Source organism: Saccopteryx bilineata, chromosome 5 (genome assembly GCF_036850765.1).
Source record: "Saccopteryx bilineata isolate mSacBil1 chromosome 5, mSacBil1_pri_phased_curated, whole genome shotgun sequence".
Taxonomy (NCBI): Eukaryota; Metazoa; Chordata; class Mammalia; order Chiroptera; family Emballonuridae; genus Saccopteryx; species Saccopteryx bilineata.
Window position 1 is genome coordinate 139,930,787 of NC_089494.1, and position 27,566 is coordinate 139,958,352.

General features: G+C 42.2%; 1 protein-coding gene and 1 non-coding gene across 10 annotated transcripts in view; one reads left to right on the top strand and one right to left on the bottom strand.

The window, feature by feature from the left end:
• Positions 1–27,566, top strand: part of ARHGAP21 (Rho GTPase activating protein 21) — a 187,917-nt gene that overhangs the window by 39,223 nt on the left and 121,128 nt on the right. The gene's annotated exons all lie outside the window — the stretch shown is intronic.
• TRNAA-UGC (transfer RNA alanine (anticodon UGC)) lies at positions 11,050–11,125 on the bottom strand. The gene has a single exon. It is a non-coding gene; the product is annotated as a tRNA-Ala (tRNA).

Genomic DNA, 27,566 nt, shown 5'->3' on the forward strand with positions numbered 1-27,566 from the left:
TTTATTTTATTTTTTTTAGCAAGGTTAGGGGACAGGCAGGGACAGACAGACAGGAAGAGAGAGAGATGAGAAGCATCAGTTCTTCATTGTGGCACCTTAGTTGTTCAGCGATTACTTTCTCATATGTGCCTTGACAAGGGGGCTCTGCCAAGCAAGTAACCCCTTGCTCAAGCCAGTGACCTTGGGCTTAAACTAGCAACCATGGGGTCATGTGTGTCACTCCACGCTCAAGCCAGTGACCCCACGCTCAAACCAGTGAGCCTGCGCAGAAGCTGGCGACCCTCGGGTTTCGAATCTGAGTCTTTAGTGTCACAGGCTGACACTTTGTCCACTGCGCCAACTCCTGGTCAGGCAGTGACATCATTTTTAATGGTTGCTTAGTACTCTAGCTAGAGCAGGGGTCGGGAACCTTTTTGGCTAAGAGAGCCATGAATGCCACATATTTTAAAATGTAGTTCTGTGAGAGCCATACAACAACCCATGTACGTTATGCATTATCCAATAAAAATTTGGTGTTGTCCCGGAGGACAGCTGTGATTGGCTCCAGCCACCCACAACCATGAACGTGAGCAGTAGGAAATGAATGGATTGTAATACATGAGAATGTTTTATATTTTTAACATTTTTTTATTAAACATTTGTCTGCAAGCCAGATGCAGCCATCTCTGGCTCGCGAGCCATAGGTTCCCAACCCCTGAGCTAGATGATATAAATCTAATGTTATCAGTATATTTAATATAATATTTATATATATATTTGTATTTTTCTGAAGCTGGAAACGGGGAGAGACAGACAGACTCCCGCATGCGCCCGACCGGGATCCACCCGGCACGCCCACCAGGGGCGATGCTCTGCCCCTCCGGGGTGTCGCTCTGCCATGACCAGAGCCACTCTAGCGCCTGGGGCAGAGGCCAAGGAGCCATCCCCAGCGCCCGGGCCATCTTTGCTCCAGTGGAGCCTTGGCTGCGGGAGGGGAAGAGAGAGACAGAGAGGAAGGAGGGGGGGATGGAGAAGCAAATGAGCGCTTCTCCTATGTACCCTGGCCGGGAATCGAACCCAGGTCCCCCGCACACCAGGCCAATGCTCTACCACTGAGCCAACAGGCCAGGGCCTATAATATTAATATATTTAAACATCTGTTGCATATTTAAATTGCTTCTAGTTCTTTTTGTTATATAAAGTTTTGTAGAGATCTTTGTGATTAAAATTGTTTTCATGTTTAGAATTATTTTCATAGGATACAATCTCAGAAATAAAATTACTGGGTCAGAGTGGTAATATTTTTAAAGCATAACTTTACAAAATACATTATTTTATTTTTGTTTTTTGCAAGAGAGAGAGACAGGAATAGAGAGAGAGAGATAAAAGGCATCAACTCTTAGCTGCATCACTTTAGTTGTGCGTTGATTGCTTTCTCATACATGCCTCGACTGAGGGGCTCTAGCTGAGCCAGTGACCCCTGTTTAAGCCAGCGACCTTGAGCTCAAGCCAGTGACTATGGGACCATGTCGCAGCAACCTTGGGTGTAAGCCAGCAACTATGGGACCATGTCATTGATCCCACGCTCAAGCTAGCGACCCTTTACTCAAACTGGTGAGCCTGCACTCAAGCCATATGAGCCCGAGGTCAAGCTGGCGACCTCGGGGTTATGAAGGTGGGACCTCAGCATCCCAGGTTGATGCTTTGTCCACTGAGCCACCACCAGTCAGGCTACAAAATACATTTCTATAGTAGTTAAGAGATTTTAGAGAAGAGGGTATTACTGAACTTTGTGAGAGATAAGTACAGCACTTAATGGATTGTAATATTGTAATACCACAGTACCATCAGGAAGAGAGAACCATGTGTTACACTCTCTTTTTCCACCTTGTTGTGTGATAAATGTCAAATGTTTTCATCACCATTTAGAACTAAGGGCTGAATGGTGATAGTGGAGTCGGATATAAGAAGTTGGGCAGTAAGGTTTCATGTATATGATTTACCCTCTAATCCAGTTCTTGAATTTTCCCTCTAATCCATTGACAAATGGTAGTGTATGTCCACGTATATAGAGAACTCAGAGGGAATACTGGTTGCACCAAGCATGGGAGATCCTGGATTTATCATTCTTTGTGTTTATTTGTATTCAGCCTACAGTCTGTTTTTAGCCATGTAGCTGGTGTGATCATGTTAAATATCAGAACATGTTATACTACTCAGAGCCCCTCACAGATTGTGTCACTGAGCATAAAAGCCAGGGGCATTAGGTGGGTGGTTTTCCTTTATTAACTGCCTCACCTTGTTTCCATGTACGTTCATCCTACTCGTTTGCCTTACTTGTTCATCTCTAACCACGCTAGACCCCTTGCTGTTTCAGTTCCAGGGCCTTTCCACTCACTGTTTCCTCTTCTGGAAATGCTTCACATGGCCCTTCTCAATTAAGTGCTCTGTTCAAATTTGTTATAAAATGTTTTGAAGGGAAAATAATTTTACCATTAAAGAAGATACATTTTTTGTTGTTGTTTTTTGCTTTGAAAGAAGATGTAAAAATGGTAGGAAACTTTTATATTTAATAGAAATAGTCATTCTGTATCAGTCTGTTTTAGGGAATCCTAGCTAGCATTCCTTGAATGGTAAGCTAGTAGGTGACCTACTGGGGACCCAGGCAGCAGTTGTCCCCTCTTCTCTGGGGAAACCAAATGGAAGCCAGAAAGAGGCCTCAGAGAACTTCTTTTTATTGCTTCCCCCTTGAAGCTCTTGCCTCCTTCCTTTAAGGTAAGAAGTGGTTTTTGCCTAGGGCTCATTTTGTTCCTTAGAACTGTGAAAACAGACCCCTGCTTCTAACACCCTAAAAGGAGGCTTTAAATTGATGAGCTAGGAAATTGGGAATTTGGACACTTAAGGTATTTGAAACGCTTGCCACTCTAAGTATGGTGCACAGACCAGCAGGTCCGCAGGGCCGGGAAGCGTGTAGAAACACAGACTTGCAGGTGCTGCCGCAGGCTCGTGAAGGCAGAGGTTCATTGTGACAAGCAGCACAGTGAAGCCCCGCTTAAATGATGGAAAAGAGAGGTAAAGCGTTTTTGTTTTTATTTTTAAGAGATCCTTTACTTAACTCTTTTTACTTAAATATTTACATTTTATTTTCCTTTAAAAATTAAGGCAATCCACAGTGCTATGGGATTATCACAAAGTTTTTTGTTTTTTGTTTTTTTTTTTTTCATTTTTCTGAAGCTGGAAACAGGGAGAGACAGTCAGACAGACTCCCGCATGCGCCCGACCGGGATCCACCCGGCACGCCCACCAGGGGCGATGCTCTGCCCATCCTGGGCGTCGCCATGTTGCGACCAGAGCCACTCTAGCGCCTGAGGCAGAGGCCACAGAGCCATCCCCAGCGCCCGGGCCATCTTTGCTCCAATGGAGCCTTGGCTGCGGGAGGGGAAGAGAGAGACAGAGAGGAAAGCGCGGCGGAGGGGTGGAGAAGCAAATGGGCGCTTGTCCTGTGTGCCCTGGCCGGGAATTGAAGGGATTATCACAAAGTTTTTAAGATAATAATATTTATAAAAAATTCTAAATAGTTATCCCTCCCTCCCTCCCTCCCTCCCTCCCTCCCTCCCTCCCTCCCTCCCTCCCTCCTTCCCTCCCTTCCACCAGTTAGTACAGAGTACCTGAACATAATAAGGTTAAAGACCCTGAGAAGTTTTCCTTGTAAGGCACAACAGTGTAAACTAATTTTTTTTCTTGACTTGACCACCAGGACCACCTTCTGTGTAGCTTTTCCGTGTCCTCCCCCCTCTCCTCATTAGGTCACTTCTCACATCTGTACCCATGGCCTTACACTGGAGATGCCGGAGTGACACGGGAGAACCTTGATGGCAGGCTGGTGCATATGGGATTAGCAGAAACATTTACTGTGCAGGGATACAGCTAACATTGCCAAAATGCAAAAGTGGCCTGTTTTCTACAGGTAGACAGCAGGTGAAATGCGGTGCAGTGGGCGGCTGACAGTGCAAGGACAAGGGCCTCTTCATCATTGCTAGGAGAGATCCAGGGAGCCACGGCTGCATTTCACCAGCGTGTTTGAGAACTATTGACCTACAGTTTCAGAATTGTAGTTGTCAGATTTACAGTTGTAAAGCCAGTGTCTGCAACCACCATCACAGCAGCCTGGCCCATGCAGGTTCGCATTAGATTTGGACAGACGGTAATGAAACAACGGAGCCAATAACTGGTGGGCCATCAGCTTTAATCCTAGCTTGCACCTGGCGGGTAAGTAAAAACACACACTGGGTTCCAAAACCCACTCATTCATTCAGTGCTCACAAAGCTACTGACTTATCCAAGTTTCCTAGAATCAAAGGTTTCTAGCTCACCAGACTTTTTTTTACCTCTGTTCCCCATCTCCTTCCTTCTCTCTGCACAAACTCTGCACAAACTGGCTTCTCATTCAGCACTCCACCATCTTGGCTGCTTCTCCTGGCCTCTTCCATGTGGCCTTTTTCTGTTCTCCTCTCTAATGCTTATCTCAGGAACCAGCAAACAAGCTCCCGGTCTGCCCCACTTTATAGTGTAGAAACCAAAACCTTTAATATACAAACAAGGAAGTCTCTGATACAAAGTCACTTATCTGAGGCATAATGGGATTCCTCATGAGAGTTCACCACCCCACATCAAAAAGGGTGGCAAAGTCTTAGTCCCAAAACCAAGCCCCAGGCTACAAGGATCCTGCCTGCCCACAGCCCGCCCCTAACACACATTAATATAATCACATCCATCCCAAGCAAGAAGGGCATCCAATACCTGGACGACGGGCTTCCATGTGGGCAGCGCCATCTTTAACAAAGTGAGCATAATATATTTTATCTGTCCAACAACTGACTTTCAATAGAAGAGGAAAAATCCACCCCTATGCCCTGTGACTAACCTTGTAACACCAAGCTACCAAAATGCTGAAAAATGTCACAAGGACTTTTAGTTTAATATTTTGTGTGAGAGAAAAGAGGTAACATTATGTGCCCCAAACTTTACATACTTCATGAACCTTAATTCTTATAACAATCCAATAGAAGTGATATTATTTTAATGTTAAGGAAACAGATGAAACAAGGAGTTAAGGCACTTGACTGGGGCTGTATAGCTCGGAAGCTGCAGAGTAGGTTGTCAAACTATATAGAGTCCTGCCCTTAAGGCTCTCAGTATACTGAAGGATATAATACAGTATTCAATTCTTCAGCTTTTAAAACTAGTAATTCTACAGCTGTATTAAGAATGTAGAGTCTGGCCTGTGGTGGCACAGTGGAGAAAGCATCGACCTGGAAAGCTGAGGTCACTGGTTCAAAACCCAGGTTTGCCTGGTCAAGGCACATATGGGAGTTGAGACTTTCTGCTCCTCCCCACCCCCCCAAATGAATAAATAAAATTTAAAATAAAGGAATGTACAGCAAATCTATGTATTTTCAATTAATAACCAGTTTAGGGAGTAGTCAAGAAAAATGGACTGAAACAGGAGTAGGGGAAGGGGAAAGGATAGGAATGTCTGGAATGTCAGATGCCTAGTGTTGAAAGAGATAACAAGGTTGAAGAGCAGGCTGAAGAAACAGAAGGAGGGGATTAGGTTTGCAATAACTCACTGAGTTTTAGGTACCTTTTGTAAAGTAGGTTAGTTGATGAGTCACTTTCTTAGCTTTTCCTTTGTTCTGATATTGAAACCTTTGCATTGCTGATATACATATTGATAGAATCAATCGGAGTCCGAAAGACCAGTGTAACAGGCTTTATTGAGAGAAAACCTGCCGGGCTCTCTTGTAAGGAAGGCAGAGCAGCCTGGTTTATGGTTGGTACAGTAATTTTAAAGGCATTTATGGGAGGAAGGAGGATACGGGGCTGCCTATCCCTGGTAGAAGTAGTTAGGCAGTTATGCGGAAGTTTTAGCTTAGTAAGGAGTATTACCTTATATAGAAGTAGATGTCAAAAGGTGATTGAGTAGAACAAATGGTTGGAATATACAAATGGCGGGGACAGATAAATTGAAACTTAAAGAAAGGAAACTTATGTTCATAGCCTGAAGAACTGAAACCTATTACATATACAAAGGACTATATTGTGAATTGGTGACGTTATATAAGCAATGTAATTCTAAACATTAAGCCAATGTGAGCAGGTTAATGTTGAAATTTTTTTATTGAGCTATAATTGACATCAAAATTAAACAGTTTCATATGTATTACATAGTAATTTGATATTGATATGTATTGTAAAGTGATCACCACAATAAGTCTAGTTATAGTTAGCCTTTGTCGCCATATACAATAGTTACAGAATTGTTTTTTCTGTGATGAGAACTTTTAAGATTTGCTTTTAGAAACTTTTAAATATGCAATATAGTATTATTAACTATAGTTATCATGACTTATATTTTTTGTAACTGAAAGTTTGTACCTTTTGACCACCTTCACTTATTTTGCCCACCCCCACCTTTGGCAGCCACCTGTCTGTTCTTTGTATCTATGAGCTTTGGCATCTTGTTTATTTATTTTTTAGATTCTGCATATAAGTGAGATCATATAATAGTTGTCTTTTTCTGTCTATTCCATTTAGCATTATGCCCTTTGTGTCTATCCATGTTGTTGCAAATGGCAAGATTCCATTCTTTTATGGCTTAATAATATTCTGTTGTGTATGCACCACTTTTTTATCCATTCATCTATTAGTTAACACTTAGGTTGTTTCCATATCTTGGCTATTATAAGTAATGCTTCAGTGAACATAGAGGTGCATATATCTTTTCCAGATAGTCTTTTTGTTTTCTTCAGGTAAATACCCAGAAGTGGAATTGCTGGATCATATGGCAGCTCTATTTTTAATTTTTTTGAGGAACCTGCTTATTGTATTCCATAGTGACTGCACCAGTTTATATTCCCACCAACAGTGCATGAGGGTTTCCTTTTCTCCACATCTTCACCAACATTTGTTATTTTTTACCTTTTTCATAAAAGCCTCTCTAACATGTGTGAGGTGATATCTCTGTGGTTTTGATTTACATTTCCTTGATAATTAGTGATGCTGAACATCTTTTTATATATTTGTTGGTCATCTCTGTGTTACCTTTATAAAAATGTCTAATCATGTCCTCTGTCCATTGTCAGCTGGGTTGTCATTTTTTGCTATTAAGTGTATTAGTTCTTTATGTATTTTGGATTTTTAACCCTTCATTTGATAATAATTTGCAAATATTTTCTCCCTGTACAGTAGGTTGCCTTTTCATCTTACTGAAGTTTTCTTTTTTTTCTTTCTATGTAGAAGCTTTTTAATTTGATGAAGTTTCATACATTTATTTTTGCTTTAGTGTCAAATCCAAAAATTATCACCAAGACTGATGTCAGGGAGCTTACAGTCTATGTTTTCTTTTAGGAGTTTTATGGTTTAAGGTCTTACATTCAAGTCTTTAATCTACTTTATGTTAATTTTTGAGTGTGGTATAAGATAGTGATCCAGTTTCATTCTTTTAACTGGCAGTCCAGTTTTTCCAGCACCTTTTATTGAATATACTGCTCTTTCCCCAGAGTATATTCTTGGCTTCTTTGTTGTAAATTGATTGACTGTATATGCTTGGGTTTATTTCTGGACTTTCTGTTCTGTTCCATTGAGTCTTTTTATGCCAGTACTATACTGTTTTGATTACTATAGCTTTGTAGTATAGTTTCAAATTAAGGATCATGATTCTTCCACACTTTTTGTTTCTCAAGATAGCTTTGGCTATTTGGGGATCTTTTATGGCTCCATACACATTTTATTCTTTTTTTTTTCTTTTTTTCTTTTTTTTTATAAATAATTTTATTTTTTTAATGGGGCGACATCAATAAATCAGGATACATATATTCAAAGATAACAAGTCCAGGTTATCTTGTCGTTCAATTATGTTGCATACCCATCACCCAAAGAGAGATCGTCCTCCGTCACCCTCTATCCAGTTTTCTTTGTACCCCTCCCCCTCCCCTTCCCCCTCTCCCCTCTTCCCTCTCCCTACCCCTCCGTAACCACCACACTCCTGTCCATGTCTCTTAGTCTCGCTTTTATGTCCCACCAATGTATGGACTCCTGCAGTTCTTGTTTTTTTCTGATTCGCTTATTTCACTCCGCATAATGTTATCAAGATTCCACCATTCTGCTGTAAGTGATCCGATGTCATCATTTCTTCTAGCTGAATAGTATACCATGGTGTATATGTGCCCCATCTTCTTTATCCAGTCTTCTATTTTTTTTACTGTGATTAAAAGCCTTTAAGCAAACTCTTGGCCAATACAGCAAGAATCCATAAAAGAGTAGTGTCCTTAACATGTTCACCAAGTCCAAATTGGCCCCATCACCATGCCAAATGCCTGAAAAATGCAACCCAACCACAGTTCAGTCTGTTAGGAGCTGTCACAGGGAGCAGGAGTCCAGGAAAAGTCCACACAGGAAAAGTCCGCATGGCACTGGAATTGTTGTCACCATTCTATACTTTGCAGCTCATGTCCAAGTCCCAATGACCGCTGCTTCTAGCTGGTAATGGTTCAGGTAGACTGGAAAAGCCATTTGCAGCATGCGTGGATATGGAGCTTCTGTTCTCCTTTGCCTGGAGAGTTGAGACCAGGTTGCTTTTCCCTGGAGCTCTGCGACTGTGGCATGGTAAAGAGAACCTTGGGATACACTAAGCTGGGTGGCAAAGGTAAATTCATAATAGAAGTTGGCAAAAGGGGGAAAGAGAGCTCTAAATTAGGAGTAGGTCCCAGCCTGAAATATGAGTGGGAAATTGAGGTAGGAGGGATAAAGGAAACACTATATATTAAGCAAAGCAGCAGAAAATAGGACTATCAACACCCACAACAGAGATCTTTGAGGGAAGAATAAAAAACCTGACTATTCAAGCAAAACATAGTTAAGTGGCCCTTGTGCAAATGAGATCAGTTTACCTGCTTCTTGGAAGAAATACCCTAGGCTCGTCCACAGTGTCATAGATGGGGCCGACGGCCCTGGGCACCTTCAGCCTTCAGTGGCAAACCCCAGCTTTCTGGGCAAGGTTAGGTCATAGGTGGCTGGAGCAGGGCTGGAAGAGACTGAATCCTCCCTTAGAGGAGCGAGGGGGAAGCCTACCTTCCAGTGTCCCTGTTTCCTCACAGCAGAGGCATGTAAGCCTGGCAGGCTTTAGCTCAATGTCCTTCCTTTCCACTATTGAAGCAGGACCCAGATGGCATCCTCTGAGACCCCTTTGGGGCGTTGGAGCCTTTAAGGGTGTATCCTAAAAGCTGGTAGTTCCCCTGATCTCTATTTGGCTTTTTCTGCCTCTAGGTATCTTAAAAGCCATGCTCAGAAGATCTCGCTGAGGGGTTTGAGGATCCCCATCCGCCTATATAAATCTTTTCTGTATATCTGGAGCTATTTGGAAAAAGACATAACAGTGTTATTAGCTGGATCTAATAAAGAAGGAAGTACTTTGCAGGTGAAAAAGATTTGGTGTCTCCTGTTCATCAGTCTTCAAAAGAAATGTAAATTTTTTTTTTTTAAAGTAAAAAGCATGATATGGTAGAACCGTAGGAGTCATTGGCCTGGTGTGCAGGATTCCTGGGTTCGATTCCTGGCCAGAGCACACAGGAGAAGCGCCCATCTACTTCTTCACCCCTCCCCCTGTCCCTCCTCTCTGTCTCTCACTTCCCCTCCCGCAGCCAAGGCTCCACCGGAGCAAAGCCACCTGGGGAACTAAGGATGGCCCCATGGCCTCCGCCCCAGTCGCTAGAATGGCTCTGGTTGTAACAGAGCAACACCCCAGATGGGCAGAGCATTCCCCCCGGTAGGCATGGCGGGTGGATCCCGGTCAGGCGCATGCGGGAGTCTGTCTGACTGCCTCCCCATTTCCATCCTCAGAAAAATACAAACAATAAATAAATAAAAGAAAAAATACAACCAAAAAAAAAAAAAAGGGCATTCCCTTGTGTTAAAGCTCCAGGGAGCATGGAGTGAGCTTGAGTATGCCCTATGAACCATGGAGCTCTATGTTGACATATAAGTCTTTGAAGAAGGAGGAACTGCTGAAATAGTTCATCAGCATTTGTCCCTAAGACAGCAGTCTTTATAGTGGAAACACCATAAGTAAATATTTGCTGTCTGTCTATAGATTAAAGGGGGAATATGGCAAATGCTGAAAATCCATGCTCTTTGTGCCCCTCCCCTCCCCAACCCCTCCCTCTCCTCCCCCCACCCTGTACCCCCAACACTGTTGTCCATGTCTCTGAGTCTCATCTTTATGTCCCACCTATGTATGGAATCATATAGTTCTTAGTTTTTTCTGATTTACTTCTTTCGCTCAGTATAATGTTATCAAGGCCCATCCATGTTGTAAAAGATCCTATGTCATCATTTCTTATGGCTGAGTAGTATTCCATAGTATATATTTATATACCAAAACTTTTTAATCCACTCGTCCTCTGATGGACACTTGGGCTGTTTCCAGATCTTCGCTATTGTGAACAATGCTGCCATAAACATGGGGGTGCATTTCTTCTTTTCAAACAGTGCTATGGTATTCTTGGGGTATATTCCTAACAGTGGTATAGCTGGGTCAAAAGGCAGTTCGATTTTTAATTTCTTGAGGAATCTCCATACTGTTTTCCACAGTGGCTGCACCAGTCTGCATTCCCACCAGCAGTGCAGGAGGGTTCCCTTTTCTCCACATCCTCGCCAGCACTTATTCTGTGTTGTTTTATTTTGTTATTATTATTATTATTTTGTATTTTTCTGAAACTGGAAATGGGGATAGACAGTCAGACAGACTCCCGCATGCGCCCGACCGGGATCCACCTGGCACGCCCACCAGGGGGTGACGCTCTGCCCATCAGGGGGCGATGCTCTGCCCCTCCGGGGCGTTGCTCTGTCGCGACCAAAGCCACTCTAGCGCCTGGGGCAGAGGCCGAGGAGCCATCCCCAGCGCCCGGGCCATCTTTGCTCCAATGGAGCCTTGGCTGCGGGAGGGGAAGAGAGAGACAGAGAGGAAGGAGAGGGGGAGGGGTGGAGAAGCAGATGGGCGCCTCTCCTGTGTGCCCTGGCCGGGAATCGAACCTGGGACTTCTGCACGCAAGGCCGACGCTCTACCACTGAGCCAACCGGCCAGGGCTTGTGTTGTTTTATTGATGAGCGCCATTCTGACAGGTGTGAGGTGATATCTCATTGTGGTTTTAATTTGCATTTCTCTAATCATTAGTGATGTTGAACATTTTTTCATATGTCTATTGGCCATCTGTGTGTCCTCTTTGGAGAAGTGTCTATTCATTTCCTTTGCCCATTTTTGGATTGGATATTTTGTCTTCTTAAGTTCCTTAAAGAACTTAAGTTTTACAAGTTCTTTATAAATTTTGGTTATTAACCCCTTATCAGATGCAATGTCAAATATATTCTCCCATTGTGTAGTTTGTCTTTTTATTCTGTTCTTATTGTCTTTAGCTGTGCAGAAGCTTTTTAGTTTGATAAAGTCCCATTTGTTTATCCTGTCTTTTATTTCACTTGCCTGTGGAGACAAATCAGGAAATATATTGCTGCGACAGATGTCAGAGAGCTTACTGCCTATGTTTTCTTCTAAGATGCTTATGGTTTCATGGCTTACATTTAAGTCTTTTATCCATTTTGAGTTTATTTTTGTGAGTGGTGCAAGTTGGTGGTCTAGTTTCATTTTTTTGCAGGTAGCTGTCCAATTTTCGCAACACCATTTGTTGAAGAGGCTGCCTTTACTCCATTGTATTTCCTTACCTCCTTTGTCAAATATCAGTTGTCCATAGAACTGTGGGTTTATTTCTGGGTTCTCTGTTCTGTTCCATTGATCTATGTGCCTGTTCTTATGCCAGTACCATGCTGTTTTGAGTACAGTGGCCTTATAATATAACTTGATATCTGGAAGTGTGATACCTCCCGCTTTATTCTTCCTTTTCAAGATTGCTGAGGCTATTCGTGTTCTCTTTTGGTTCCATATAAATTTTTGGAATATGTGTTCTATATCTTTGAAGTAAGTCATTGGTATTTTAATCGGTATTGCATTGAATTTATAAATTGCTTTGGGTAATATAGACATTTTAATGATGTTTATTCTTCCTAACCATGAGCACGGTATATGCCTCCACTTATTCGTATCTTCCCTGATTTCTTTTATCAATGTTTAATAATTTTCCGAGTACAAGTCTTTAATCTGCTTGGTTAGATTTATTCCTAGGTACTTTATTTTTTTGGTTGCAATGGTAAAGGGGATTGATTCCTTGATATCTCTTTCTGACAGTTCATTATTAGTGTATAAAAATGCCTCTGATTTCTGAGTATTGATTTTATATTCTGCTACCTTGCTGAATTCATTTATCAGGTCTAGTAGTTTTTTGACTGAGACTTTAGGGTTTTCTATATACAATATCATATCATCTGCAAATAATGATAGTTTTACTTCTTCTTTCCCAATTTGGATGCCTTTTATTTCTTTTTCTTGTCTGATTGCTGTGGCAAGGACTTCCAGAACTATGTTGAATAAGAGTGGTGAAAGGGGGCACCCCTGCCTTGTTCCTGATCTTAAGGGGATTGCTTTTAATTTTTGCCCATTGAGTATGATGTTGGCTGTGGGTTTGTCATAGATGGCCTTTATCATGTTGAGGTATGTTCCCTGTATTCCCACTTTGCTGAGAGTTTTGATCATGAATGGGTGCTGGACTTTATCAAATGCTTTTTCTGCATCTATTGAAATTATCATGTGGTTTTTCTCCTTTCTTTTGTTTATCTGATGAATCACATTGATTGATTTGCGAATATTGTACCAGCCTTGCCTCCCAAGAATAAATCCCACTTGATCATGGTGTATGATTTTTTTCATATATTGCTGGATCTGGTTTGCTAATATTTTGTTGAGGATTTTTGCATCTAAATTCATCAGGGATATTGGCCTATAATTTTCTTTCTTTGTGTTGTCTTTGCCTGGTTTTGGAATCAGAATTATGCTCGCCTCATAAAAGGAGTTTGGAAGTCTTCCTTCCTCTTGAATTTTTTGAAATAGCTTGAGAAGGATCGAGTTAGTTCTTCTTTGAATATTTGGTAGAATTCACTTGTGAAGCCATCAGGCCCAGGACTTTTCTTTTTTAAGAGTTTTTTGATAACTGTTTCAATCTCATTTGTTGTAATTGGTCTATTTAGGTTTTCTGATTCTTCCAGATTTATTTTTGGAAGATTATATGATTCAAGGAATTTGTCCATTTCTTCTAGGTTGTCTAGTTTTTTGGCGTATAGTTCTTCATAGTATTTTCTTAGAATATTTTGTATTTCTGTTGTGTCAGTTGTTATTTCTCCACTCTCGTTTCTAATTTTATTTATTTGAGTCCTCTCTCTTTTTTTCTTGGTGAGTCTTGTTAAAGGTTCATTATCTTGTTTACCTTTTCAAAGAACCAGCTCCTGGTTTCATTGATCCTCTGTATTGTTTCTTTAGCCTCTATGTCATTTATTTCTGCTCTGATCTTTATTATTTCCTTCCTTCTACTAGCTCTGGGCTTTACTTGGTGTTCTTTTTCTAGTTCTTTTAGATGCAGGGTTAAGTTGTTTATTTGAGGTTTTTCTAGCTTCTTGAGATATGCTTGTAATGCTATAAACTTCCCTCTCAGTACTGCTTTTGCTGTGTCCCATAAATTTTGAGTTGATGTATGCTCATTATCGTTTGTTTCTAGGAATTTTTAAATTTATTTTTGATCTCAATGTTAACCCATTCGTTATTTAATAACGTGCTATTTAGTTTCCAAGTGTTTGAATGTTTTTTAATTTTTCTATTGTGGTTGATTTCTAGTTTAATGCCATTGTGATCAGAGAAAGTGCTTGATATGATTTCAATCTTCTTAAATTTGTTGAGACTGCTTTTGTGCCCTAACATGTGGTCTATTCTAGAGAATGTACCATGAGCGCTTGAAAAGAATGTATATTCTGCTGTTTTAGGGTGAAAGGTTCTGAAGATATCTATTAAATCAAGTTGATCTAATATATCCTTTAAGTCTGCTGTTTCGGCCTGACCTGCGGTAGCGCAGTGGATAAAGCGTCGACCTGGAAATGCTGAGGTCGCCGGTTCGAAACCCTGGTCTTGCCTGGTCAAGGCACATATGGGAGTTGATGCTTCCAGCTCCTCTCTCTCCTCTCTCTCTCTTTCTATCTCTCTCTCTCTCTCTGCTCTCTAAAAAAATGACTAAGTAAAAAAATAAATAAAATTAAAAAAAAAAAACACTGGTAAAAAAAAAAAAATTAAAAAAAAAAAAAAAGCCTGACCTGTGGTGGCGCAGTGGATAAAGCGTTGACCTGGAAATGCTGAGGTCGCAAGTTTGAAACCCTGGGCTTGCCTGGTCAAGGCACATATGGGAGTTGATTCTTCCAGCTCCTCCCCCCTTTCTCTCCTCTCTCTCTCTCTCTCTCTCTCTCTCTCTGTCTCCTCTCTAAAATGAATAAAAATAAAATAAATAAAATAAAATTAAAAAAAAAGTCTGCTCTTTCTTTGTTGATTTTCTTTCTTGAGGATCTATCTAATGATGTTAATGGGGTATTGAAATCCCCAACTATTATAGTATTGCTGTTGATCTCGCCCTTTAAGTCCATCAAAGTCTGCTTTATATATTTCGGTGCTCCTATATTAGGTGCGTAGATATTTATAATGGTTATATCTTCCTTTTGGATTTCTGCCTTTATCATTATGTAGTGACCTTCTTTATCTCTAACTATGGTCTTGGTTTTAAAGTCCATTTTGTCTGATATAAGTATTGCTACCCCAACTTTTTTTTCATTTCCATTTGCATGAAATATTTTTTTCTATCCTTTTATCTTCAGTCTGTGTGCATCTTTTGATTTAAGGTGTGTCTCTTGTAGACAGCATATGTATGGGTCCTGTTTTCTTATCCACGCAGCTACCCTATGTCTCTTGATCGGATCATTTAATCCATTAACATTTAAGGTTATTACTGATATGTAATTGTTTATTGCCATTTTTTTCTTTGAAACTGTATTTCTCTTTTGCTATATTCTTTTTTTCCTTTGATCTGTTTACAACAGGTCCCTTAGCATTTCTTGCAGCCTTGGTTTGGTTGCAGTGAATTCCTTGAGGTTTTTTTTGTCTGTAAACCTTTTTATTTCTCCTTCAATTTTAAATGATAGTCTTGCTGGATAAAGTAGTCTTGGTTGTAGGTTCTTGTTCTGCATTTCTTGCCATTCCCTTCTGGCCTCAAGTGTTTCTGTTGAGAAGTCAGAAGTTATCCTTATGGGGGCTCCTTTGTAGGTGATAGTCTTTTTTTCTCTAGCAGCTTTTAATATTTTCTCTTTATCATTTAGCTTTGGTATTTTAATTATGATGTGTCTTGGTGTCGGTTTCTTTGGGTTTCTCCTTAATGGAGTTCTCTTTGCTTCCTGAACATGTGTAATATTTTCCTGCCTTAATTGGGGGAAGTTTTCTGCTATAATATGTTTGAACAAAGTCTCTATCCGTTGTTCTTTCTCTTCTTCTTCAGGAACCCCTATGATGCGGATGTTATTTCTCTTCATGTTGTCACAAAGCTCTCTTAGAGTTTCCTCAGACTTTTTGAGTCTCTTTTCTTTTTTCTGCTCTGCTTCCGTGCCTTTATTTATTGTGTCCTCTAACTCACTGATTCGATTCTCTGCTTCATCCATCCTGCTTTTAATTGCTTCCATTGTATTCTTTATTTCAGATATTGTATTTGTCATTTCTGACTGATTCTTTTTTTTTATTTCAATGTCCTTTTTTATATTTGTTATCTCTTTATTTAGGTTTTTGTAATGGCCATCTATGGATGTTCTGATATCTGTGAGCATCCTAACAATCGTTATTTTAAACTCTGCATCTGGTAATTTGGTTATATCTGATTCACTTAGGTCCTTTTCTGGGGATTTCTCTTGGTTTATTTTTGTTGTATTTCTCTGCCTCCGCATTTTCTCTTCACGGGAGTGGCTGTGATCACGTGCTCGGGTTCACAACCGTTGGTGGCCTTGGCCTTTGACTCGCCCCCGTGTGTGACGTTATGCTCAGTCCTGAGGGTACTGGCGAGCACCTTTGCTCAGCTGCGGGTCTCTGCCTATTTCCGGGCTTTCGCCCTACCCTTGCAGGAGGAGCCCACTCAAGGAACGGCTGCTAGCCTTGGCTCTACCCCTGGGCAGGGCTGCGTTCCCAAGCTCAGCTCAGTAGCGGAACTCCGCCTCTTCTGGGCTTTTGGCTCCACCCCTGCGGGAGGAGCCGGCTACCAAGTCAGACTGCAAGCCTGGGTTGCAGGGGCGGGGCAAGGCTGTGCTCCTCTGCCCTTGCTCCGGGGCTGGTCTCCACCCTTTCCAGGGTTCCCGCCCTTCGCCTGGAGGCTGGATTACAGGCTGCCGGCAGCTGAGCTTGACCCTTTTTGCATGCCCCCTTCTCCCCAGCCGGGCAAGATTGAGCTCAAACCTGAGCCCAGTGGTGGCCAGCTGGTTTCTGCCCCTGCCTGCAGAACTGCACTTTTGTCTCTCGCTGCCACCCGCCCTCTGGCACGCCCTCAGCTGCGTGGGTGGGGGCGTTGTAGCTCGGACCCTAAGACTCACTACTGTAGACCCAAAAGCTCCCTCCTTCTATGCGACTCTGCTCTGAATGCCGAGGGGGAGCTTGTTTGGCTGCTCTCCTGCTTCCCTTTGCTGGTATTGCTGTTTCCGGGGAAATATTCACTTCAGCTTTGGGGCGTGACTCATCCCGGGGGTTAGGGTGGCTATCTCCCAAAATGCTTCTCCCTGTGCCTCCTAGATTACACTCTCTACCTGTTACTCTCGTCCTCTCCTCCCCCCCCCCCAGCCCCCAGGAGCCCATGGTGGGTGGTTATGAGCGGTCTGTGCGGTCCCTTTAAGAAGGATCCTGGGTCTGAGAAATCAGACTCTTTCTCAAAAACAGTGTCCCGACTTGTTTCCAGCTCAATACTGTCCTTACGCCTCTTCTGGGCTCTGGGGCTGCAGGCTGGGGCTTTGTTCCTGGGGCTCAGGACCCTTCCCCCTCTGCTAAACTCACTTCCCGCCATGCGAGTCTCTCCCTGTAGCTGTTCGCTCCGGGGAGCTGGGCAGCCCTCTCCGTGTTTCTCCGTTTCCGCTTTTACTACCAGTCTCTGTGTGGCTTCTTCAGCGTTCCTTGGTTGAAGAGTCCTCTTAGTTTAGTCCAAAGTTGGTTATTCCAGATGATAGTTCATAAAATTAGTTTGTAATCCACTTTGGTTCTCGGAGGTAGATGTTGGTACGTCTGTCTACTCCAGCGCCATCTTGTCTCTCCCTTTTTTTTTTTCTTTTTGTATTTTTCTGAAGTTGGAAACGGGGAGGCAGTCAGACAGACTCTCGCATGCGCTTGATCGGGATCTACCCGGCACGCCCACCAGGGGGCGATGTTCTGCCCATCTGGGGCGTTGCTCTGTTGCAACCAGAGCCATTCTAGCACCTGAGGCAGAGGCCACAGAGCCATCCTCAACGCCCGGGCCAACTTTGCTCCAATGGAGCCTTGGCTGCGGGAGGGGAAGAGAAAGACAGAGAGGAAGGAGAGGGGGAGGGGTGGAGAAGCAGATAGGCGCTTCTCCTGTGTGCCCTGGCCGGGAATTGAACCCGGGACTCCTACACACCAGGCCGACACTCTACCACTGAGCCAACCGTCCAGGGCCTCCATATACATTTTAGGATTGTCTGTTTTATTTCTGTCAAAAATGCCATTGGACTTTTCATAGGGATTACATTGAGTCTTTAGATTGCTTTCAGTAATATGGACATTTTAACAAGACTGAGTTCTCATCCATGAGCATGGAATATCTTTTTCTAAATTTGTGTCACCTGCAGTTTCTTTCAGTTTTCAGTGTATGGGTTTCTCACCTCGGTTAAATTTATTCCTAAATATTTTACTGTTTTTTTGATAGAATTGTAATTGGGACTGTTTTCTTTCTTTTTCTTTTTTTAATTTATTATTTTTATTTTTTATTTTTTAGAGAGAGAGAGAAAGGCAGGAAAAGAGAGAAAGAGGAGGAGGAGAGAAATGAGAAACACTTTAGTTTTTTACTGCTTCTGAAACATGCCTTGACCTCCAAGGCTCAAGCTAATCCAGTGACTCCTTTCTCCAGCCAGCAACCTTGGGATCATGTAAATGGCCCCACACTCAAGCTGGCAAGCTTATGCTCAAGCCAGAAACCTGGCCTGTTCCAGCCGAGGAGCCCGCACTCTACCTGGCAACCTTGGGGTTTCAAACCAGAGCCCCCAGCATTCTGGACTGATGCTTAGGCCACTGGGCCACTGCCGGCCAGGCTGGCATTGTTTTCTTAATTTCTCTTTCTGATGGTTCATTATTGGTATACAGAAACATAACAGATTTTTGGATATTGTTTTTTTATCCTGCAGTATGACTGAATTAATGTATTCTAACATTGAAATAGTTTTAAAAAGTGACATCTTTAATGTCTTTTAACAATGTATAATTGCTTTTGTTCTGAAAAAGTGGTTAATTTGATTGGCAAGAAATTAGCTTAATATCTAGTGATTTTTTGTTTGTATATATTTTTTTAAATTTTAAAGGAAGGTTTATTTAGAAAGTTACAGAGGTAGTAAAAGGGCTGTTGGAGCTTAGAAAGAAAGACAGAGGTAATTGCTTTGAGGGACTAGGAAGAGCCTCCTTGAATTCTTATTGATGGTTTACATCAGGGGTAGTCAACCTTTTTATACCTACCGCCCACTTTTGTATCTCTGTTAGTAGTAAAATTTTCTAACCGCCCACCGGTTCCACAGTAATGGTGATTTATAAAGTAAGGAAGTAACTTTACTTTATAAAATTTATAAAGCAGAGTTACAGCAAGTTAAAGAATATAATAATAATTACTTACAAGTACTTTATGTCGGATTTTCGCTGTTTGATAGAATAAATCTTTATAAAACAACTTACTCTAGTTAAGTCTATCTTTTTATTTATATTTTGGTTGCTCTGCTACTGCCCACCCTGAAAGCTGGAATGCCCACTAGTAGGTGGTAGGGACCAGATTGACTACCACTGGTTTACATGAAGCCAGCTGCTTCTGGATCTGTAACTGAGGTCCCCTGACTAACTCCCTTGTCAGACCCATATTTGGCCTTGGCATTGTACCTGGGGGCTTGGGCTGATTGGTGAAAGCAGGTTTAAATGAATAAGAAAAACAAAATGGAACTAGCTGAGGGAAACGGCAGATCAGGAAAGGACAGGCTAAATGATCTGTGGATGAATGGAATGGCAGACCACAACTGCTTGTTGATAGCTAGACTTGATTGCCAGGAGAAAAGCACCTAAAATAGTAGCTTTTGAATGCTATTGCCTCCCCACTCTGGAGAAAACAGTGCGTTAGAAGTAGGCAGAGTCTGGACTGTGGAGAGACTCTTGCACACTCATCTCTGTTCTGTCACTACCAGGTTGTGTGATTCTGACCAAGGCTGTGAACTCCTAGGTTTTAGTGTCCTTTCCTGTAAGCTGATGAGATGAGTTCCAGGGCTGCTTTCCTCCAGTTCTAACAAAAAGAGATTCTCGAAACAGCAGGCCATGTCTTACATACTGCTGTGTAGTTGAGGAACGATATTTTAACTCCTGTGTTATTCCATGCTTATTCATGACCAGTGGAAAAGTGCTAATGTAGAGTACCATTCATGGTGACTTTTGTCTAGAGAATGAGTGGGAAAAATCTATCATTTAATACAGACTTTATAGTAGATGCATTGCAGATGATGCCGAAGCTAATTTTTCCAAGAAGGTTCAAACGTAAACAAATGTAGGAACTATAGAATTTACTAGTTTTATCAACAACATGCTTAGAATACCCAAAACGTAATATATTTTGTTCTCAAACGATGCTGCTTTTAGTTGAAGAATTTAGTGTTCAACTCATCAGCTTCTAAAATGGGAATTATAAAGCTGTATTAAAAATGTAAAAGCATTTTAATTGATGGGCATTTTCAGGAGTGCTAGAGAAAGTGTGGACTGAGAAGGAAATGACAGGAGCAGGGAGAGGGGAGACGGGGAGAGGACAGTGGGGAGAGAGCTAACGCGCCGAAGGGGGAGAGAGCGGAAGGGTGAATGCAGGGTTTTTCTCTCTCTTCTTCCTCTGCTTGGAAGGTATCTCTTTATTTGCTGCTGTTGTGCCACACCTCCTCTCGCCCTTTTGCCTAAATCTGCTTTGCAAGGCCATTTTGCCCGCTCCCAGGAGCTGGTAGCTCCAGCTGCTGCCCCCCCACCCCCAGTTTCCCTGACATACTGAGCTGACATCACACCGGCCTTACCCAGGGCATGTGAGCACCAGCAGTTGACTGCCCCTAGGAAGAACATGTTTAGTGCCCACCTGTAGATTCTGGGCCAGGAGCCCTGGAAGCTATTCTGATTTTGATAACTCATTCCTAAATTTCTCCACCTTGGCTGTGGATGTTGACTCTGCTCCCTGGCCTCTGCCTTTGTGTGATGTTACATTCTCATTGCTCCTTAAGAAGCCCCGATATGTAGCCATGTCCTCCACGGTCAGGGCTGGCCTGCTGGCACAGACCGCACCAAGCCTCTCAGTGGGGCGGATCCACCTGCGTCAGGACTCTGCACTGCTGCTGCAAACGGAGTGTCCTCCCTCCCGAGGACACACTGCTTGGATTTCTGGCTGGATACATTAGACACATCCTAGTGTGCCCAGTTCTCTTTCACTGCAGTCTACTATACCACTTCTGGTATCTACACTTCATTTAATATGGACATCACTTCCTGCAGGCTTCCTAGAGCTGCCCTAGTCGTGTGTTTGAGCCTCTACTTGCCATAGCCCTTGCCTCAGTGTGAAATCCTGTGTGGCGCACCCCAGCTCAGCCTTTCTCCAGCTTTAATCCTGCCCTTGAGCTGACACCCACAGAACCGCTCCCAGCTGCACTCTGCATACACCAGTATGTAGGTCAGCCCGCAGTTCATTCGAATTTTCTTTTTTGGGGGGTGAAGTGGAGGAGTCTTGTTTTAACTATTACTGGATGAGACCAAAGCTGTTTTAGTCTGGTCTGATTTTGCCCCACTGGCGGGGCAGTACACTTCAGAGTGTTTCACCTGGTGCCGCATAAATTAGGAGGTCCTCCCCACTCTGACTGGTGGGAATAGGCCCTATTTCTGGCCTTTCGGGGTCAAGGATTGGTCCCATGATTCTTCTGGAGGTTCTTTCCCCTCAGGCTAAGCAGCAGAGGAGCAAGTGGGGCCCCCACTACAGTGGCCAGCGCTCCCTCCCAGGGCTTTCTTCTCTCCAGCCTCTTCCCTGCTTTTCCCTGCGAACTCCAGCCATCATGGCTCACTGAACTTCAGAGAGAACTCGGGCCCTGCCTGAGTCCCCTCCCCGTGTCGTGGCTCGAAACTGTAGAGTGAGCCAGGGCAGCACAGCCGACTAGTTTTCCTTTTTTCACCACAGATCACTGTCTTTTGTTGTCTGATATCCTGTGTCTAGAAACCATTATTTCATATATGTTGTCTGGCTTTTCTAGTTGTGTTTGGTGATAAAGTGTGTTAGCTATCTGTTTCAGAGAATAGTGACCTAAACCAATAACACTTATCTCACAGTTTCTGTGGGTCAGAAATAAGGTGTGGCTTGCCGGGTCCTCTGACTGAATGTTGCACAGTGCCGCACTGTGGGGCTCACAGACTCAGTCATCTCAGGACTTGCGTGGGGAAGGGCCTACTGTGGGCTCACTGATGTGCGTGCTGGTGGGATTCGTTCCTCACAGGACATTGGGCCTCGGGCCTTGGTTACTTGCTGGCTGTTGGTGGCCCTTTCTTGTCATTGGGGCCTTGCCAGAGGGAAGCTCACAGCTGGCAGCTTATGTCATAGGAATGAGCAAGGGAAAGAGCCAGAGAGAGAGTGGTACAGAGCAGCCTGGCAGTCTCTTGTTATCTAGTCCTGGGGGTGTCCCCCATCTCATTTGCTGGATTCCATGCATTGGAAGAAAATCACCAGGCTTCGCCCACACTCGGGAAGGCAATTGCATTGATACCAGAAGGCAGGGGTCAGTGTTCTCTTTTTTCTTTTGTTTTTCTACAGTTGTGATTGATTATAATCTACTACAGAATGGGGAGGTGTGTTGGGAGGCCCCAAACGATGCCCTGGTTCAATGACTTGCTGAGAGGACTTACAGGACTCAGCATACAGTAGTCTTCCCAACTATAGTTTGTTACAGTTAAAAGATGCAGAGCAGAGTCAGCAAAGGGGAGAGGAGTGTGGGACAAAGCTCAGGGAAAGCCATGCCCAAGCTTCCAAGAGTCTGCCCTCAGTAGACACACAAGCTGCGCTTGATTTCCCTAACAACAAATTGTGATAACATGGGCATGTCGTCTAAGAGCGAAGCGTGTTCAAGACTAGGTTCTTCTTGGGGGTTGGTCACGTAAGCACCCCCTGACTAGCACAAACCCAAGGAAAGCAGTTGTTTGGTGTAAACCATATTGTTTGCATAAACAGTTTAGGCACACGGAGCCACTTGATCAGTTAGGGAATAGCAAGAATCTTCCTGAAATCCAAGTTCCCAAATACATGGACCAATCCTGTATATAGAACTTTCTAAGGATAACCATCTTAGGTCTTATCTGTTAACTCTTACTGTGCAGGAGAGAATGGGAATTTGTGTTAATCTTACCCTAAACAATGATGATTAGTCAAAATATTTTAGTAATCTGGTGACTCTGGGCCTACATGTAGTGGTGAGGAAAAATGCTGCTTTTAAGGGTCTAGAGATTAAAGGGGTTTAATTCAGGCTGTAATCCTAATGTTCAAATCCTGACTAGGGTATTAGCATGCATATTTGTAGAAAGCTTAGAAAAAATGAAATTTCAGTGCATTGATGTAAATGTTATGCTTCTACAAATACTTATTCAGCACCTGGTTTTTGCCTTGCTAAAGAGCTAGGTATTGCCTATAAAATGGTGAGCATGGATTTCTGTGAAATTGGGTGGAGGAGACAGATATTAAACAAATAAATATAGAAATAAGTATATAATTACAAATATAAAATTTCCTTTTCAGGAAAAGAAAATACTTATTTTCTATTTATTCAATACAGTTTTTTATGTCCCTGCTTTGTACTACTGTTCTTGTGTGAACAAAATAAAGTCCCTGCTCTTATGACCATACATTTTAATTGGGGGTGGGGTAGGGACAGACAATAAATAAATGAACAAATAAATTTGTAATACTGTTTCAGATTGTGATGAGTGCTTTGAGGAAAAAATGAAATAGGATAGAGCAATGTGACAGCGTTTTAGGTGTGGTAGTCAGGAAAAGCTCCTTTGAAGTCACTTCTCTGAATAGATGTTAAGTAGGTCCAAGTGACTTAGGGAGGCAAGCCATACAAATATCAGCACTCTGGGTAGATTGAATTGCCCAGGTAAACCCCTAAGCTGTCAGGACCCTGTGACTAGGGGAGAGGAGCGAGGGAGTCAAGTCAGGCTTGTCCAGGCCCAGGCCTAGAGGGTCTGTGAGAGCAGAGTTTGCATATTCCCCCCCCCCTCCAGTGATGGGAGGCCTGTTGTAGGGTGGTGAGCATGACAGTGATATAATCAGAATCATGATTAAAGAAACATGAACAAGTATTGACAAACACATAGACATTTTAAATAGAAATATAGCAATATATAATAATGTTTATAAATCCTTAATATATAGCTTGGTGAATTTTACACAGTGAACACACCTGTGGATCATTGTTCTGATCAAGGTATAGAATATTGATAGGACTCCTCAGTAGCCTCTGTCATGCTCCTTGAAGTCATTCTCTCTTCTAAAGATAATCACCATGACCTGACCAGGTAGTAGCACAGTGGATAGAGCATCGGCCTGGGGCCCAGAGGACCAGGTTTGAAACCCCAAGGTGGCCAGCTTGAGCATGGACTCACCAGCTTGAGCGAGGGGTTGCTGGCTTTAGCGTGGGATGATAGCTGTGACCCATGGTCACTGGCTTGAGCCTAAGGTCGCTGGCTTGAACAAGGGGTCACTGGCTTGGCTGTAGCTCCCTGCAAGGCACATATGAGAAAGCAATCAGTGAACAATTAAGGGGCCCCAATGAAGAATTGATGCTTCTCCTCTATCTCTCTTCTTTTTTTTTTTTTTTTTTTTTTTTCATTTTTCTGAAACTGGAAACAGGGAAAAACAGTCAGACAGACTCCCGCATGCGCCCGACCGGGATCCACCCGGCACGCCCACCAGGGGCGACGCTCTGCCCACCAGGGGGTGATGCTCTGCCCATCCTGAGCGTCGCCATGTTGCGACCAGAGCCACTCTAGCGCCTGAGGCAGAGGCCACAGAGCCATCCCCAGCGCCCGGGCCATTTTTGCTCCAATGGAGCCTTGGCTGCGGGAGGGGAAGAGAGAGACAGAGAGGAAAGCGCGGCAGAGGGGTGGAGAAGCAAATGGGCGCTTCTCCTGTGTGCCCTGGCCGGGAATCGAACCCGGGTCCTCCGCACGCTAGGCCGACGCTCTACCGCTGAGCCAACCGGCCAGGGCTATCTCTCTTCTTGTCTGTCTGTTCCTGGCTGTCTGTCTTTCTTGTTTAAAAAAAAAAAAAAGATAATCACCATGGATTTGCTTGCTTTGAAATGTATTATAAATATTTTCACATTCTTTGTACCCATTTGTATTTGACTTTTTTCACTATTATCTTTGAAATTTATCCATGTTATTGCAATAGTTATAAGAATTTATTTATGGTAGTTCATTGTATGATGGCACCACAGTTTATCAGTTCTACTCTTGATGGATATTTGACTTGTTTCCAACTTTTGACCATTACAAATAATTCTGCTATGAATATTTTGCACATGGCTTTATATTATATGTATTGATTTCTGTTGAGTATATTCATAGTTGTGGGATTACTGGGATACATGAATTTTATGGCCAAACTTTAACAGATACGACCAAGTATACCAATTTATACTCCCATAATCTATATCCTTGCCAGTAATTGATTGCCAGTTAAAAAAGTTTTTTAAGGCATTTCAGTGTGTGTGTACCTTATTATGGTTTTAATTAGCATTTTCCTGATGACTAATGAGGTTGAGCATCTTTTCTTAATATTTCTTGGCCATTTGCATTTTCTCTTTTATGAAGTATCTGTTTAGATCCTCTGTCCATCATTCACTAACTGAAACTTGGATAAGTTTCCTAATTTCTAGGAGTACAAGTTTAAAAATTCATAAAATAGGATGTCATCTAATTTTCAGTTTCCTTGAGTAATCTCCATTTGAGTAAACGAAACAGGTTATGTCAATGCCAGGCCTTCATTTTTCTTTTATGATTGTTTTATTTATTTATTTTGTATTGATTTTTTTTAGGGAGAGAGAGAGTAAGAGAAAATGAGAAAGGGGGGAGAAGCAGGAAGCACCTACTGGTAGTACTTGCTTCCTTATGTGCCTTGACCAGGCAAGCCCAGGGTTTTAAACCAGCAACCTCAGCATTCCAGGGCAGCGCTGTATCTACTGTGCCACCACAGGACAGGCCTTCATTTTCTAGAAGTCCTTAAGAACTACATTTGTGTGTGTGTGTGTGTGTGTGTGTGTGTGTGACAGACAAGGACAGACAGACCAGAAGGAGAGAGATGAGAAGCCTCAATTCTTCATTGCGGCACTTTAGTTGTTTACTGATTGCTTTCTCATATGTGCTCTGATGGAGGGGGCTGCAGCAGAGCGAGTGACCCCTTGCTCAAGCCAGCTATTTTGGGTTCAAGCCAGCAACCTTTGGCCTCAAGCCAGCAACCATGGGGTCATGTCTATGATCCCATGCTCAAGCCAGAGACCTTGTGCTCAGGCTGGTGGGCCCGCACTCAAGCTGATGAACTTGGGGTTTTGAACCTGGGTCCTCTGCATCCCAGTCTGACACTCTATCCACTGCGCCACCACCTGGTCAGGCAAGAACTACTTATTAAATATTTTCTGCATTGATGATATCTACTTGAATATAAAGATTTTTAAAGATAGACGATCCAGAGAGTGAGTGGAATAGCTATGCTAAATGGATATAGAAATATATCATTTCAAAAAAATAAGACTAGTTTATAGGAAGATGAACTCTTGTTTTTTCCTGTGGACATTATAATTATTTAATGAGATTTTGAATTATTTTTACAGAAACATTATCATTCTCATCAACAAAAACCTGTAAATTGATTTGGCAGTTGATCAAGCGAGCTAGTGTTTAAAGAAATGCCCCATGGCAATCATTGTAACCATAAACATTTTCACTATAACCGAAATAAAGGAGAGTGAAGGAATGTAAAAAGCCCTTTTTAGAACTATAATTCCCTTTGATTGTTTAGTCTGACTGGAACAATTAATGTTTCTTTCTAACATAAATTTTTAGTAAAATTTATAGTCTGTTAGATTTGTATTTTTATGAGTTATTGTATGTACTTTATAACACTTTATATCCTTGTGTCATATGCAGCTGCTATATTTATGCTTATTGTAAACTTGTAGCAGTTTGTACTTGTAAATGGTTTTAGAGGTTTCTAAAAAGAAGCTTTGCTTTTCTGATATATTTTGAATTATTTCTGTGTTTTAATCAATCCGAGCATATTCTCTATATAAAAATATTATTTATTAAAATGACCCATTTTATAATGTGGTTTCCAGAAACATGTTATGGTGAAAGGCAATATATATATTTATAGGGCATAAATTATGGAGTGATCAAAATAATTTATTACTTTCCCGAAGATTTTATCCTAGGTTTTTTTTTAAAGTAGTTAGTTAGCACCACAAAGCCTTTAAAATGTGTATAAAATATTTTTTGATATTTAATCATAACTTTCATGAACAAATTATAAAATAAAGCTCTCCTGCATTGAGAATTTTTTTATTTAGCTGGGGGTTTTGAAACAAAACACAATTGAGTTCAGCCCAGGCAGTGGTGCATTTGAAAGGGCGTAAGTGGATGGCGCATTACCAACGTTAGCAATTGGATGGCAGCTGACTTGCTCAGTCTACAAGCCCTGTCTTCCCAGGGACTGTGGATGCTGTGAGCTCACTTCCTGTCATTTGTCTTTGCTGGACCCAAACCTGCTCTGGTGTCTCCGCCTGAAGTTAAGTGCATCCTGGTACTCGGACTAATCTGAATGTGAGACTATGTGACCCTACTTCTTTGGGGGACCCTCATTGTTTGTTCTCCAGTGATCACCTCTGAGTTCCTTATATTTTAAGTTCTTTTTCTAGTTCCGAGGGATTTTGCTTTGGTTTCTGTTACTAAGATATTCCTGTGAATCCTCATTTATAATTTTGTATGAGAACTGTGTACTGAATTCCAGTGACAGCATGTTCTTTTGTAATCTTAAGCAAGCTAGAGACTAGCTGTGTATTCTTTTCTATATTATTTAAATTATAGATATTTAAGAATTGGATGTTTGATGCAAAGATGTCTAGCCTAATGAAACAAAAATTAAAACAATAACCATTTTTTATCTTAACACATTTATAAAGATTAATAACTACCCAATGTTGTCTAGAATATGCATATGGCAGTCTCATAAGCTGTCAGTAGGTTTGTGACTTGGTTACCCACTTTATAG